This window comes from Prosopis cineraria, unplaced genomic scaffold (assembly GCF_029017545.1).
Source record: "Prosopis cineraria cultivar Desert tree isolate PC_DT_omini unplaced genomic scaffold, ASM2901754v1 PC9, whole genome shotgun sequence".
Lineage (NCBI taxonomy): Eukaryota > Viridiplantae > Streptophyta > Magnoliopsida > Fabales > Fabaceae > Prosopis > Prosopis cineraria.
In genome coordinates, this window is record NW_026555340.1 from 21,869,013 (window position 1) to 21,873,160 (window position 4,148).

A 4,148-nucleotide genomic window follows, 5' to 3' on the forward strand; every position below is an offset into this window, starting at 1 on the left:
TGACGATTGGGGGATGTGTTTTAAGTTTGTGACTTTTAAACACAAGAGGGGTCATCATCTCTACGATATGTTCTTATTTTATACGCACTTTCCAAAGTATTTTGATGGGCTTCGTAATGAATTAACTCGTCAAGAAATAAAGCAAAATGCATGTATGAAGGCTTGGGTTGATACATAAAATGTCAAATTATGTGATTTATGTGATCCAATTAGATTGAATTTGGACAGACTTATGCATTTATATGAGTTTCGACTTACAATTACATTTACAGGATTCCCATGCAATGAAAGGGAGGCATACGAATACGAGAGATCATGAATCGTACGGCATGCCGAACTATATTGAGCCCTATCAGTACTTGGGCTATAACCCTCCCACTCCAAGTTCAAGTTCGATGGGAGTGTTTCAGCAGTATGAGTTGGGACGCTAATACAAAGAGCTGCAACTTTCACATTTTGATTCTTTTTTAAACATTTTGATGTTATCATGATCAACATGGGGCTCAACCTGTATGCACTTGCACTGTTGAGTGTTGACCCCGCTGGAGCAACGTTCGTCTACAATGTAAGGAAACCAATTGTTATGGGTATTTGGATTCATAATGTATTAAATATTTGGATTTTTTTTTTCTTAGCATTAGTTTGGGCCTGCATATATGTGCTTGTGATATCTTCTCTTTGATTGCTTTTAATGCAATTTTGTGATTGTTTCTTGCGTTTGTGATTAATCTACACCTTCTCCGTTCAAGTCAACTTTGAATGAATGTAAATAGGAATTTAGAATAGGTCCTATAATTAATAGTTAGAGATTGCATGAAATAGAAACAATGTGCGCTGTTTAAGTTGGAAGTAGATGGCATTAGAACTGAGCAGGGAGATATTGTTTGTGCTGCTGCAACTTGGATTAACAATGAGTAGGATTTTTGCTTTTTCAAAAAATGTACTTCCGGTCCCCGATGACCTACGGCTATATCAGCTCTTGTCTATGGTTTGGATTTTTACTGGAATAGAGAATACCAAAATATTGTGGTGGACCCTACCGGTGCTGAAAGTTTTAACTTGCCGAGCAGGGAATTTTCTACCAACACGCCTTTGTTGGAAGATCTCAATCAAGCTTCAAGACTTCTCTTGATATCTACTGCATCTCCTAGTAACTCTTCGGAATATTTTGAATACATGTCTTGTTAGTTTTAATTCTTTTGGTGGCTTTTATAGTCAACCTTCTTAATTTTTTAAGGGGGTAGATCGTGAAAGGCATTGTGTTTTTTTTCTTGCTTTGTATCTATTTTGCTGTGCTTGCTTTTCTGTGTTATATATTGATCCGTATTTCCATTCAAAAAAGAAAATAAAAACAATTTGTCTATCTGGATAGGTAATATACTGACTAGCTTCTTATAGTCTAATAGCATGGGATCTAATTGAACCATGGGACTAATATAATGCACTAGCACAGGGGATTATACACTGCAAAGGGGATTATGAGTAATATAATGCACTAGCTAATGCAGTACCATATATGAAAACCATCCACTGTTTGGTTTGCCTTACTTATAGTTTTTCTTCTTCTGTTTTGCTGTTTGGATTTTCTTTTCTTCTTTTTTTTTTTTTCTTGGTGGCCGTCATATGGGAACCTAGTGAGCATGGCAGGAATTCCTCTTTTTTTTTTTCGAACTACACGAGATTCTGGATTCTGTAGGTTTTTTATTCCCTATCATATGAATGCCTAATTGACTAGACTATTCACACAACTACTAACCAAAATGCAAGTTTGATCAAAAGGGTAACATATACATCTTACCAAATTATAGTTAGATAATTGCCCAGCATAACATATCTGATAGATTGCTTCAGCAAAGACTGATAATGATCAGGCAATTTTGATATGATAGTTTCCCAAGATATTGTAAATCTGTAATCATCGGCCAAATAAGGAGAATAAATACTACAATAATATTTACAGAAAGAAACTTTGAATAAAGTACAAACGTTCCATCTAGTGAAAGAAAATAAAAAATACAATGTAATTGCACATCCTACACTGTGCAAGCATGCTTAAAAGTCCGTGATACGCTCATTTTGATGAGTTTTTATCACTTCCTTAATCCTCGCATCCCCGGCCAGTTAACGAGTTCATGTTTCTACGGTGGATAAAGTTTTGTCAATCAGCAAAGGAAACTAATCATAACGATTAAAAAACAAAAAATTTAATCTAATCCTGGCAATGAGTAAAGGACTCTATATAATATTGATACAGAAACACAAAAGTTAGAAAAGTCTAGCTGTACCTTCAGCCCCTGCTAGCCATGTAGGAAGGAACAATGACCCCCAAAAAAGAAAGAAAAGAAAATGGCGAAAAGTTCAGTACAAAACAAGTATGATCTGAGAGAAGGGCTCGAATAAGGAACTCTACACTTGTATCTGGTTAAGGACCGATATAGCCACTCCAAATATTGAGACTAAGACTAACGGTTAACACAACATTAAACAGAATTAAATCCATTTCACAGAGCTCCAACAAACAGTAGTTCCAGCATAAACCAAAGAACTATTCCCTTAAACAGAAAGAAAAGACTTTGGTCACAATATATTTCTGAAGAATCTTCAGACAATAATAACTGCGCACTCTATTCTATTGAGATGAAACATTTTGGTTCCCTCCCCTCCCCTCTCAACCCTCCCCTCCGGATTGAGGGGATTTGAAGGGATTCCTCCCTCTCATCCTTCATTAAAATCCCTCCTTTCCCCTCCACTCTAATGGAACATAGTGTAACAAAGGAAAACTACACGAAAGCATCTCATACATAGCCGCATTGAAAATTAAATCCCAATTCCAGGTAGTTCCACTGATAATCCTCTTGGCAAGTAAATTAAAACTAAAAAAAAACCAGTGAATCTGTGCAGAAAAAAGCACAGATTTTCGACAATTTAGCCAATATGAGTAACTTAATAAACGAACCTGAAATCGCATAATTACCTCTCCTTTGATTCAATCATTCGGAAAAAGTGAAAGCCACGATAAATGAACAGAATCTCAGAGTCATCTATCAGATCTTTTCTCAAATCAGAACCAAACTGCAAAACCTGGAATCTCAACAAAAATCCTCAGCACCAACCTTCCGCCGTCTGAGCCGTATTTTTCGATTTCTCGAAGAAATTTATTATCGGTATCTCCAGATTTGACGGGAAAACTATTTGAGTATTTCCAACAATTTAACCTATACAATTTATTAAACGAACATGTAAACACGAAGCTACGTTTATCTTTATATTCAATCTTTCAGGAAATCAAATAAACGAACAGAATCAGAGAGTCATCGATTAGATCCCTTTCAAAATAAGCATCAAACCAAAGAAAACGTCGAATCTGACCGAAAATGTTCCGCCAAACTCGAATCCGTCGATACCAACACTCGCACATCAACTTCTAAGCTGCTTCCGCCAATTTTCGTATACTCCTTGTCTCCGGATTCGGCGGGAAACCAGGGAGGGGGGAGATTTTTGGGTGTGATGGAGGAGACGAATCGAGAGTTCGTGCGTGAATCTAAAACAACCGTTCGATTGGAAAAAGAAGGGCCGTGATGGGCTTAGATGCACGCACGAACTCCAGATACGGCTCATCTCTGTCGGAAAGTAGGGTGTGATTTGCTACACTCAAAATGGAAAAGATAGAATCTGGAAGCCAATAGAGTTCGGCACTCAGGGTGGCCCCGTTATATAGGGAGTGAGCAAGGCCCTTGGATTAGGGTTTTGTTCTGTTTTTGTGTCACATCCCCACCGTCACGTTGATGCTTAAATTAGTTACCTAATCCAGCGAGGTATTGCTTTTTCTTGTAAAATCATCAAGCACTAATTTTAGCCATTGATATCAATGATCTAATCACGTGATACATCCTCCTCTTGTGCAAACCTCTGCAATAATTGTTTTTTGTAATGGAATATCTTCTAGAAGTCTGATTTATTATAAAATATAATTAGATAATTTTAATAATTTTTTATTAATTATATCTCTACTTTATTTATTATTTTTTAAAAAAATATATTAAAATTTTAATTGTCATTATGAGGATAAGATATTTAATAAAAGTATAATTAAAAAAATTAAAATTGAGGTTTTACTTAATTCTTTTTTAGAACCATAAGATGGCTAT

General features: G+C 36.0%; 1 long non-coding RNA gene across 1 annotated transcript; it reads right to left on the minus strand.

Annotated features, from left to right (window-relative positions):
- Positions 1-1,927: 1,927 nt before the first annotated feature.
- On the minus strand, positions 1,928-3,666 carry LOC129320938 (uncharacterized). The gene is made up of 2 exons (XR_008595857.1): positions 3,370-3,666; positions 1,928-3,215 (listed from the first exon to the last, which is right to left on the minus strand). It is a non-coding gene; the product is annotated as an uncharacterized LOC129320938 (long non-coding RNA).
- Positions 3,667-4,148: the final 482 nt, after the last annotated feature.